Source organism: Cavia porcellus, unplaced genomic scaffold (genome assembly GCF_034190915.1).
Source record: "Cavia porcellus strain 051 isolate PalLab524CR breed Dunkin Hartley unplaced genomic scaffold, mCavPor4.1 scaffold_14, whole genome shotgun sequence".
In the NCBI taxonomy this organism is placed as follows: domain Eukaryota; kingdom Metazoa; phylum Chordata; class Mammalia; order Rodentia; family Caviidae; genus Cavia; species Cavia porcellus.
In genome coordinates this window covers 54,252,725-54,264,910 of record NW_026947497.1, presented here as the reverse complement: position 1 = coordinate 54,264,910, position 12,186 = coordinate 54,252,725, and the positions used below count along the sequence as shown (strand labels likewise).

General features: G+C 42.2%; 1 pseudogene; it reads left to right on the top strand.

Annotated features, from left to right (window-relative positions):
• The first annotated feature begins 235 nt into the window (after positions 1 to 235).
• On the top strand, positions 236 to 966 carry LOC111753563 (high mobility group protein B1-like; annotated as a pseudogene).
• The last annotated feature ends 11,220 nt before the right edge of the window (positions 967 to 12,186 follow it).

The following is a 12,186-nucleotide window of genomic DNA, read 5'->3' as shown; positions in this document are numbered from 1 at the left end:
TACAAAGTTAATGTATCCCCAGATTTCATTTGGATTGTCATGAATACTCTGAATTCTATAACTGGCTAGAGTCTTAGCAAAGGAAATTGTATACCTGTGAGGTCTTTTATTTAATAGAGAGCACTGATTCTCAGATTCCAAGTGTAGCTCATCAGTTTGAATTAACTTTTCTCGGGCTTGGCTGTATGTCTGTTGAGGAGGCAGAGGAGACCACCCTTGCAGAACACTGAGCTCCATGGAGACAGTGCCAGGGCAAGTGAGAGCTGGACAGGTACCGGCAGAGTCTATGCCTCAATGTGGAAAACAGGTAAATGTGGGCAAAGGAGATCCCAAGAAGAAGAGAGGTGAAGTGTCATCATTTGTATTCTGCATGCAAACCTGCTGAGAAGAGCCCAAGAAGTAGCACCCAGATGCCTCTATTAACTTCTCAAGTTTTCTAAAAAGAGCTCAGAGAGGTGGAAGACCTGTGTGCTCAAAGAAAGGAAATCATTTATGGAGACAAAGCATGCTGTGAAAGAGAATACAAGCTTATATTCCTCCTGAAGGCGAAACAAAAAGAAGTTCATGGGTCCCAATGTGCCCAAGAGGCCTCCTCCAGCCTTCCTGTTCTGTTCTGAGTATTGGCCCTAAATCCAGAAGAGAATCCCTGGCCTCTCTGCTGGTGATGTCACAAAGAAGCCAGGAGAAATGTGGAGAAATCCTGCAGCGGGTGATAAACAGCCAACTGGGAAGAAGACTGCTAAGCAGGAAGGAAGGTACAAAAAGGAAGTTGCTGCCTACCGAGCCAAAGAGAAGTAAAAAGGGAGCTGTGGAGGCTGAAAATTTAAGAAAAAGAAGGAAGAGGAGGAAGACGAGGATAATGAAGATGGAGAAGATGACAAGAAAGTTGGTTCTAGTAGTTTCTTCCTAGTCTATAAAGCATATAACCCCCCTGTACAACCTGCTCCTTCTGAAGAAAATAACTGAAATGTAAGGCTGTGCAAGATTCATTTGTAAGCTGTACAGTGTCTTTTCCTGTATAGTCACCACACTACTGCATGTGTCTTTAAGCAGCCCCACCTGGGTATTTTCAATGGCACTGACCTTGCCTATTACAACATGGGGCTGTAAATCAGCAGGGAAACTTAAAGCAGGTTCTCATTGGTGCACTGCACATGTTAGTTATACATGAGGATGTTAGGTTTTCTTCTTCAGTCTTCTCTGATGCAGCTTATATGAAACAATAGTTATTCTGTTAACTAAATACCACTCTGTAATGGCAAAGAACAACAGTTGAAACTGTTTTGTGACATTCTGAATGGTAAATAAAGGTAAATACTTTTTTTTAAAAAAATGTAAAAAAAAAGAAGAAAGTGGAGGATGAGAGCAAAGGTGAAAAGTTGAGCTTTTTGTGTTTTCTTTCAACTTGGTTTGTTAAAGACACAATACTTGTAGCAGAGGGAAGGATCTTCCCACAGTGATGGAGTAGACTCCTAGCAACCTGCTGCCAGCCTACGGAGAAGACAGCCCTGGCATCCCAGGCTCTGCACTGGTCCAGCTCCAGTAGGCCACCGCCCACCAAATGACCATCCTGGGAGTCTGCTGCCCTTTGCAGGCCCAGGAAGGTGAATTCTATGGATCAGGACTAGAATCAAAGCAGAAGGCAGAGTAAAAGTTAATAACTCAGTGATGCTTTGGTCACAGACCCCTAAACCCTGTGGAAATGAGGAAATGAATATGGGAGATGCTTTGCAAAGGTCTCCTGATGGAGACATGGGGCTCCTCTCAGTTATGGAAATCCTGACCCTGCATTCCTGTGCAACCCACTGAGTTCCAAACAATGGGACTTTTCTGTTATCTGTGTCAGTAACATAACCAATTAGCTGTGAAGAGACACAAAGTTAATTTTATATTGATTCAAAAGGTAAAAATAGTTCTCTACATATTCTCTATTTAGATGCTACTTAATGATTATAGGTGACTACCTTGCTTCATTTCACCTGCTGGTCCTGAAGGTGGGTGAGAAGTTGTATATTTTTTGAAGTACATGCGCATTTGTGGGCTTAGTCCTTTCATCATGAAGGAGAAAAGCTGAAGGAGAAATTAGACACCTCCAGATTTTATGAATCTCTAAGATGCAAAGGCGTTATAAAACATCAAGCAATCTTCTGTTTGATGTATTTTCCTTTGAGGCTTGAGTAATAAACCCAGAGATATATAGAGGGAAGAATTTTATATGAAGTTTAATGAAAGGTTAATCACTTCATCATCAATAAGCCACTCACTGGAACAGGCACCCTAATCCGTAACTGGAAGGGTTGATATGTATTTCTACTTATTAAGAGGCAAGGAGATAAAAGCCTGAAGTAACAAAACAGAGCGTATCTATAGACTGCTGGTATTTCCTGATATTAACAGGTTCCTCTCAACGCGGAAGCCAACCTGTGATGACTTTGGCTGAAGTTGACTAACACTGAAATTCAATTAACTTCTCCATTAGGCTATTAGCAAGTGCCCTTTACTGTATTAGTAACATCCAGAGCAGACAAAGCCGAGGAGAAAGTAGCTAAGCATGCCACGGAGCGAGCAGAAGAAGGCAATGATGTGCCACTCTTAAGTCTCATGCAATATGCTGCTTTTGTGATGAAAGGACAGAAAGTCATTGTTTCAGAAGAAGATTTCAGCATGTTTATTCACTGGGAAAGTTGTTAATCATTTCTCTACAGAATTGTAAGGATGTGAATTCACTTGTGACAGTCTTGAAAAGTGGCCAAAATGATTCACGCCTTTTTGTTACATGCACGCTGAGTGGTTCACATGTCCTTTTGATTATCTGTGTTTAGAGAGGGGCAGCTCTCGCCAGTGTGGTGACTCATCAGGGCCGAAGTGAACAGGTGCGATGTCAAGAGGTCAAGAGGCCTTGTGCACCTTTCCTTGCTGCCTTGGACTATTGCAAACTCCATGTGTTTACAAGGGACTGGGTGCCTGGAGGATGAGGGACTGTCCGAGGCAAACTCAGTGCAAAATTGGACCAATTTATGTCAACCATGACCCCAAGCCTGTGAGGGAGAGTGGACAAACAGCAGACCAGCCCCCCTGGACTCCAGCAGGGGCTCAACTGGCTGCAGCAAGGACAGAAATGCAGCCTCCTTGGCCACCACACATGGACTGGCTTGGGATGGAGGGCTAAACAGTGCTATTGGTCAAGATGCTAAGTGCAGTGATGAGTCATCTAGCAACAGATGATTGATGTTGCCATTCTACTGTGATGGAAAACATGGCAAAATTTTAATACATTGTTGTCTTAGTTACTGTTTACTCATCACTGAGACAAAATACCTAATGCCCAAGTTGGGAAAGGAAAGGTTTATTTCTTACAGTTTTTGGAGGTTTCAGTCCATGCTCAGTTGGCTCCCAGGCAGGTAGGTAGGTATGGCTGGGCTGCCTTTCATGGCGGCTGCAAACAGCAAACTCCAACCAGCAAAGAGAAAGAGATACCTTCTTCCTGCCATTACATCACATCCTGGCTCTGCCCCTTTGTGGATGGAGCACTGACACCATCAATCATTGAACGAATAACAAATGCACAATTCAAACTCATGAGGCCTGGGGACACAGACATAAACCATGACAATTGTGTTTTGTTCCCTGGCACCCTCAGCATTACACACCTTTGCTTATTTTCATTAGATTTATACATTACTTTTTTTACAGAATTTAATTGGCACACACAGGTGACAGTAGCAGGGTCTCTTGTTCAGTCTCCCAAGGAAGACTGTTGCCCATAAGACACTAAGGGGGGAGATGACTTATGTGCATTCTCTCAAATGAGCAAAATTCCAGTGTCTTATCTGATCCAGAGACATCATTTAAAATGAGTTCCCTGGCTTTGGTGTTAACAAAAACTCGTTTTCTATGGACTGAGCTTAAAGATTCTTCATTGTTGCATACGGTATAAGGTTGGGACTATTCAACATTCTTCTCTCTCTAACCTTACATCTTCCAAAAAAGGAAAAGTACAAAGTAGCAGGAGAAAATCAGAAATGAGATCAGAAAAAGGAAATGTTTTGTTCTCATGCACACACATAGTTACTGAGACAATTTTCCTATGAGTCTTTACTTTCAGCCTAGAAAGGCAAGAATGGGGAGTCTCAGGAACCGGGAGGCTTCTTCCCAGCAGAAGACCAGCTCAGAAAGGAACTGAAGCAGAACAGGCTTGACATTTTCTCTACAGTGGAGAGGATGATTGGTGTCAGTCTGTCCAGCAAAACATGTTCTCAGGTCTTAAGGATGGCTATTGCCTTTTAATTGGCAATTAGGATCCCGTGACTTATTAATAGGAATGTACATTTTCTAAGTATGAGCTAGATTTCAAAGAAAGACAATTTTACACCAAAGTCCATTAGGAGATGCTGTGAATATTTCATTTCCCTAGTGCTCCTGTCTGGGATAACAAAGCACAGCAGTCAGACAAGTCGAACAGGTTGAGCAAGGAACACTGATAAGTCAAGCAACTAAGTCCAAAATACAGAATGCTCCGAGCAGGAGTAAAATGCCGCATCAAAGAAGATTATAATCTTCCCATGTTCTCAAATTTAGCATCACTTTAACACAGGACAATGCCTAAGAGCGACAGGACCTGAACAACTGACAAAGGGAAGGCATGACATTAAGAGTGTTGTGTTTGGTTGCCCAGAAAAGTCACAATTCAGAGTCTAGTCAAATAATTTAGGGGTGACACAAAGCAAAGAGACTCTTGCCTCCTTCCAAGTATCTCAGTGGGGCCTCCAGGAGACGACATGGGGAATGCTAGATGCCAGATACACCACGTTCATGTCCCCTGAAATTGATGAATGAGTTCTGAGGAATAGTGGAGGATAAGAGTAGTAAAATTTATTGAAAAAGAAATAGGAACAGGAATAGCTCCTGAGACACAGGAGGTTACATTAGAGCGTTGCCCTCACAGAATTTACAGACACCAGACATCCTGCTCTGTACTGATTTCACCTCTCTTTCTAATAGAAAATAGTGGAATACAGGGATGCTGATGTTTTTGCTTGATTATTCGTGTTGTTCACCTTTATCTAACCAGAATGTTAGAAATAACCTGAAGTTGTTTCTCACTGAACACTTGTTCAGTGCATGTTTAGTAAAAAATAATTTTTAAACACACATGTATTTGTACTCACAACACGGGATTTCAAAGATCAATTACTGATTTCTGCACCTATACAGAGTTCTGCACACACAGTGAAAACATGTCCTTTGTAACGTAGATTCATGGAAAGACAAATCCACAGCTTGATATCCCTCTTTCATTTTTCTATGTAGTTACCAAAGTGCACAGTATATATTTAAGCCAATAATTCATATTTGTTAATTCCACAAAATGTTTTACTTAAATAGTATGGAAATATTCTGTTTTCTCCTAGTTATCTAACATTTTTGGGTTCTTTAAGCAGCCATAATATCAACTTTAATCTTTACTTGATCACTGTATTTGATGGATAGCTAATTGGTGCCTTGATTTCAAATTTGTAAAGAGTTTCTAACTTGGAACATGAACCGAAAGTCACTTCCTGAAGTGTCAAAGCCAGCTTGCACCTTTTTATTCGGCTCCTTGTGACCTTAGACCTGAGAGAGAGGAACTGCAGCCTGGGGGGAGGGGTTAGCCAGAGCCCTCTTCCTGCACACCCTGTGGGGCCAGGCTGCTGGCCACTTACTACTGAGGGAAGGGGGCACGCACTTGCAGGACCTAGGGCTCTGGGGAGAGCCCTCATGGTTGGGTCAGGAGAACTGAAACAAAAGCAGTCTATTCCTGAGTTCAGACAGTCTGCTGGAGAGGACAGCACACACGGGAAGCCTCTCTCCCTGAGACCAGAGCCTGGGCTGAATTAGAAAAAAACAGACTGGCTCTTCCTCTGCCATCCAGCTCCACTTTCCAAGCATTGGGAGGTGAGTGAGACGAGAACATAGTAGGGAAACGAAGGGTAGGGGGATAGAGGAGGGGAATGGAGCCTCCAGGAAGGGCCTGTTCTGAGTCACCACACTCTGAAGCCAGAGAGCCAAGGTTCCTACAGCTAGCAACACAAGAGTCATGCAGGGAGCAGGGGTAGATGAGAGCAAGAGATAACTCCAGGGAGATTAAGCTAAAACAATAGACAGAGGTAGACCAACAGTGGGAGGCTGAGGTGAGGCATCCTGTGCCCACGCAGGGCGAGTGAGGATCCTGGGCCTCACTTTCCCATCAGAACAGCTCTGTTGTAAGTGATAGTCACTTACATGCAGCAGAGGAGATGCTGCACTGTACACTCAAGTAGGGCATTTAGAGCTGCTGCGGTGAAGTGGGGACATCAATACACAGCACTTACCCCTGTCCAGGGTGCAGAATTCCCATGGATCTCAGCCTGGATTTGATTAACAGGGAGCCATCACTCTCAGGCCCACAGTAGGCTCACTCCCTCCTGAGGATCTGTTTACTCCTCACTCAGCTCCCTGCAAACCATTCTGATACCTTAGATTCAGGAAGTGATATAAATACTTAAAGCCAAACCTCTCCAATGGATGAGAAAATATATTATGCACCAAAAGACCTGAAGATGCTAGACAGGCACTTACCAGTACCTGACCGGTTTACCAAAAGACCTAAAGATGTTAGATAGGCGTTCAGTAGTACCTGACTGGTTTACAAATAGACCTGAAGAACTTAGACAGGCATTTACTAGTAACTGACTGGCTTACTAACCCAGAATCGAGGCCCGGTCTCCTTCAGGGCATTGTGATACTGATGAAGTGTAACTGTCCTGAAGGTCACTGGAAGTAGTTATATTTAACATCTTGCAAGAAGGGAACCAACCATTTAATGTTTGGAATTAAAGTTTCTTTCTGTGAAACTTTTGCTTAAATACTTTTAAACAAATGCTGTTGGTTATTGTGTCAATTAGCTTTTCTTTACTGAACAAAGCACTTGGAGAAAATCACGGTTAAAAGAGGAAAACGTTTTGTCTCAGTTTCATGAATCTTAGCTCACAGTGGGTCCCTTGATCCCATGCAGCACATCCTGGAAAGACTGCAGAGCCCTGGGAAGCCAGCCAGGGTCCAGTGTCACAGAGAGCCTTTGTAGGAACAGAGACAGCAGCTGATGGCGAGGGCCGCCACAGTCTGTGTCTCAGCCTGCCGGGCCCTGCACCAGAAGCCACTGGCTGGACCTCAGGGCACCAGGCAGGCGTGGGTAGTGCCATCAGCTGGGGACCTTGTGAATGCAACTCTAGACACACAAAGGAGAAGGGCTGTGTTTTGCCCAAACCTTGTGAAGACCTGGAAGCAGGTGTGAGAGGCAGTGCCTGAGGCGCCCTTTCCAGACATTTCTCCTGGGCTCTAGGACACAGACACTGAACTGAGAGTGGAGACAAGCTGCTGAGCTGCCCCGGCCCCACTTTGAGGATTGATGGCCCCGCTTCCTTGCAGAGCACTGGGTGCGTGGAAGGGTAGGGTCACCTTGGTGCTCCTGATTTATTAGCTGCACAGGGCTTTCCATCAAAGTAACAGAAGCAGGTTTAGTCTTGCTCAGAGTGGCATTCTGACTTTTGTCTAAGCTCGAAATGTGATTTAAAGTGTATCCGCTTTTTGGCGGGAAATCAAACCCCTCCCCACTGACTGTTTTATAACTTATTTCAAACAAGGCCTTCAATTTGGTTTGTGGCAATGACGATTTCTTCTGTTCTGACAGATTTATTTCCATCCTGGCAGCAGTGTCACCGAGTAACGGTTTTGTTCTAAAAGAGAAGACAGTCACTGTGGCCTTAGGCGGAGCCAAAGCTTCTCCAGAGACAGACCCTCAGGTCCCAGCTGCCCCATGGGTCCAGAGCCACTCACTCCTGGGGGCTGTGAACCTAGGGCGAGTGATGCAGGCCACGCGCTGCAAGGGGCAACTCTGTGTCCTCAGGAGTGTCAGGGGCGTACCCCAGGGGCCCTAGCAGACAGGCGCTTCCTCAGACTCCTGTGCTAGGCAAACGCACACATCTCCAAAGAAGGCAGAAAGACAAGGAACAATGCTGAGGAAAATGTTAGAAAATGTATCGTTCCCTGAGCTCCTTTATAAATGATTTTCATTGCAATATATTCAATGGAGACTCTATTTCATCTATTTTGGATGAAACTATATGTAGGTTAAGAAGCCAAGCAGAGGCTGGTGGAGTGAACTATGACACAGGCCAAAGAGAAAATTTACAGAGTTCATAATGATATTGGATTTGCCATTTAAACTGTTATTATTAAATTGTTTATTTTAGTTAATATGCATTTTATTATCTAGTGAGTAAAAGGTTAATCTAGGGGTTCAAAATTATGCATAGATTAAAAAGATTTAACATTTTATGATTTTACCTCCTATTCTAAATATTTAAATAAATGAAAGGAAATTTAAAATACAATCATGAACATATCATTGAAAACATTAAACAGTTAAGAATAAATATATTCAAGTAGTTGCAAAATCTCTATATGCAAAGTGTCAAAGTAGGATAAATTCAAGCATATAATAATAAACAGGGAAAGTATCTCAGTGGTTTAGATGACTAATATTTTACCTTTAGTTTTTTGTCCATGTGTTTCCTTATGTAACTCAGCCTTGCCTTAAACTTGTGGCCATCCTGCTGGCTCAGCTTCTCAAATTCTGGCTGGGATTAAAGCTGCATGCCACCATGACCAGCTGAATTCCTAAGAGTTTAAAGATGTTAACTTCTCAACTATATGTTCAATGAAACCTTAATAAAAGTTTCTTGATGTCTTTTCACATCCAAAATACCAAGGCAGTCTTAATAATTAAAAGAGAACAGCATGAGCCTTGGGTGTTCAAACAAACTTGAAAACAGCAAGTTGTTTGTTACATAACTGAATGTCAAGATTCCCCAAGGACTAAAAATAATCCCAGTGGTATGGGAGCCATAAGATAACAAACTGAGAGGCTTGGCTAATAAACTGGACACTGCAGAGATAGAGCCAACACATGTTTCAGAAGCAATGCAACAGTCTGTTAAGTAATTAAATTGAGTAAAACTATTAGAAGATAAATATCTGCTTTCAATTCATGTGAATATGAAATTAATTCGTGACAAATTATAAAATAAATGTAAACTAAAGCACACAGGTGTACACAAGAATGGAAGGATTTTCATCACATACATCAAGGGAGTCATCTGCACCCAAGTGTTTTAAGTGACACTTAAACATTCATAGAGGAAAATAAGTTCAAACCAGAGTAGACCAAGGCCACCCAGCTGCCATACCAGCTGCTCAGGAGGCTGAGGCGGCGGATTCCTTCTCGAAGCTGGCCTTGATAACCTAGTGAGGCATCATCTCAAACAAAATAACAAGGGCCAATATGTGTGTGGGGTGAGTCCTTGCCCTGATGAGCAAGGACCTCATTGGTCCCTGGTACCAAAACAGAAGTAAACAAACCGAAAAATAGGCATAGAGTTGAACTTGCGTTTGACCGGTGTGGACATCCACAACAGCAAGCACGTGAAGGTTACACACTTTATTACTCGGCAAAAATGTAGAAACTTAAATCTCAAGGCGAGGCTCTGTTGTGCCTTAGAAATGCTCACATTTAAACTCATAAGAAGACTCCATTCGAAACTGACACAACCGGAAAACTGTCTGAAGTTATCTACTCATTGCAACTGTGCTGTGAGTCTACAACACAGATAGCCCACACCTACAAAATTAAACAGAGACCGCAGTGCATGAACCCACTAAAAAAGAGTGGGCAAGAACATTCGCAGCTTCATTCTCAATGCCCAGAAACAGAACACTGAGTGACTGTGTACCATACTGATAGGATAGTAAAAAATAATAAAAATTAATATACACAACCTGTATGCATATTATGGATACTAGATTGTAGAAACTAAAAAAAAAACCTGAATTTAAAGTACCAACATAAGAAAAAATAGTGATTAGAAATCAGATAGTTGATCATCTCTATAGGGGCCAATTGCTTAGCAAATGGCACAAAAAAGTTTGGGCAGCTTTTCACATTTGTATGTATTTAAAAATATCCATCAGTGTACTAAAGATTAGTGACCTTTAAGTCCTTTATGTTTGACTATTATATTTTAAGAAAATATAAATAAAAATTATGGAATACAAAAAATCAATAACTAAAAGACATTTTAGAGTTTTAGTATATACTTGAAAGTCATTGACATAAGCATGATTCTTAACAATATTTAAAAACAAAACTTTAACAAAACAATAGAAAAGAGAAAATCTATTAGATTCGAGTAAAATTGAAATGCGTAAAATTGATGAATAAAACTAACTTTATTAAAAATATGTTAAGTGTAATAGTGAATTTTGATAAGTATCAGCAGTGAAATATAGAAGGTATAAGTATCTAATGACAAAGAGGTGTTACAATGTATCATAAAAGCATTAAAGATAAGATGAATATATTAGGAAAAAATCACAAGAATATATGAATAAAATCAATGGTTATTCCTTGCAAATACAACTACTGAAAATAATTACATGACAATAAAAAATGAATAGCCCTACAGTTTTTAAGTAAATCTTACTTATCAACCTTCTCGTAAAAGATTCCAGTCTTAATTTTATTACTTTTCAGTTTAACCAAATGTTTAAGAAAAAAACTGATGCCACAATTAATATTTCCAAAGGACAGAAAAAGTGGAATTTCTTCTAATTAGCGCTAATAACCCATTAGAGTGTGGCTATCAGACCCTCACAAAGCTATTAACAGAAAGGAAAATTATAGGTCAAATGCTTCACTATCATAGATTAATATGAGCAAAGTAATTCCATGCATGCAGAGGGAGTATATTTGCATGTTGAATTAGACTATATATGTATATTTCTTTTTGAGACATAATTTCACTCTGTGTTTCAGGTTGGCCTTGACCTGTCATGATCCTCCTTCCCCAGCCTCTCCAATGCAGAGATTACAGGTGTGCACCATCATTTTGACCAAATTAGATGATATTTTTATACTAGCCAAAACAAGTTGTATTCATAGAATGTATTGCATTGTAAGAATAAGTTGAAATTAGGAATTTTGACTTATCAGGCTGATCCAGAAAGTGAAATAATACGGTACAGGCCACAAAATTGTGGTTCATATTTGTGAAGTGTATAATAAAATAAACTAAACTAGTATCCAAGTTATAGATAAAACTTCAGAAAATGTTTAAGAAAAATATATTTGGGGTGGCACAGTGGCACACAGCGGTGGGTGTGAAAAGTGGGAAGCAACACCGAGACCAGGAGACACTGTGTACCCAGGGGCACCACAGAACCGCGGTTGGCGAGTGAGGGGCAATGTGTCCTGCTTCAGTGCACAGATGTGGGGCAGAAGCCGATGTGTGGGGTCACGGTTTCATCTCAAAGTGTGCAGGGTGCACTCCCCCAGCAGAGCAATCTCGGGTCGCTTCTCTGACACTGTCCCTAAGTGGAATGATGGAAAAGCCATCCAGTGGTGGTGAATGGCCAGCAGTTGGGTAGCAGACTGGGGGGATTCTGCTGAGATTTTGGAGTGGGGACCACCCTGACTCTTCCCTGGTGACTGCCAAAAGCCAATCTCAGCCCTCAATACAAAGTGCTGGAAGCGTCTCCTTGGTTGGCAACAAGCAGAGTGGCCATGGCCCAGTGGTGCAGGCAGGCAACCAGCCTTGTCCTGTGGCAGGAGAGGAACGCTCCCTTCTCCCTGCTGTCAGAATGTAAGCGGAGTCAGTGGTGTGGAATCTGGCAGGGTCCAGAAGGAGCCAAATGCACGTGAGCTGGGGTAACGCCGGGCTGTCTGCACTTGGTGGCACCACAGCAGCTGGGCAAGCACCATAGAGACTAACACAGTAAGGAGAGGCAGACATCTGGGGCACTGTCAGCTGAGACCAGTCCCAGCCCCTACATCCAGAGGCAAGATCAGCCCCACACCCAGCACAAACTCTACTGCACACTTGGTGTGCTTTCTCTTTAATTCTTCCTCTCCTGTGCTCTTCCCTGGTCTCCCAAACTTCAGTGATCATCCTCTGCCCTACAGCTTTGCTTTTACTATGTTTCTCCTCCTTTATCTTTATTCTGAACCCCCAACACACACTAGGGTGAAATCACTCTACCCAGGGGAAACTCTGTGTTTCCAAGTTCCTGAACAATGTTGGGTTTTGTTGTATAACTGTAGAACTTGGTCCT